Below are 361 nucleotides of genomic sequence, written 5' to 3' on the forward strand. Positions count from 1 at the left end.
CTCTCTCTCTACTACTCTCGTCGTCTCTCTCTCTCTCTCTCTCTCTCTCTCTCTCTCTCTCTCTCTCTCTCTCTCTCGTCGTCTCTCTCTCTCTCACTCTCTCGCTCTCTCTCTCTCTCTCTTTCTCTCTGGCCTCTGATTTGTTGATCCCAGAGAGAATTCTCAGAACTCGGTAGCAGTTTGTGGAGGTCTTGCATACTGGCCGTCTATTTGCACTCTAGCTGCTGGCGTTTACTTCGTATATAGCTGAAGGTTTTTTGCGGGGGCCTATACATCTGTGAGAGTGGGATTGGCAGCAGCGTATAGCTGTATTGACGCGCGTGCAATGCATGTCCGTTGGATTTATTGCCTTATCTTTACC

The sequence above is a fragment of the Priapulus caudatus genome, unplaced genomic scaffold (genome assembly GCF_000485595.1).
Source record: "Priapulus caudatus unplaced genomic scaffold, Priapulus_caudatus-5.0.1 Scaffold1720, whole genome shotgun sequence".
NCBI lineage: Eukaryota > Metazoa > Priapulida > Priapulimorpha > Priapulimorphida > Priapulidae > Priapulus > Priapulus caudatus.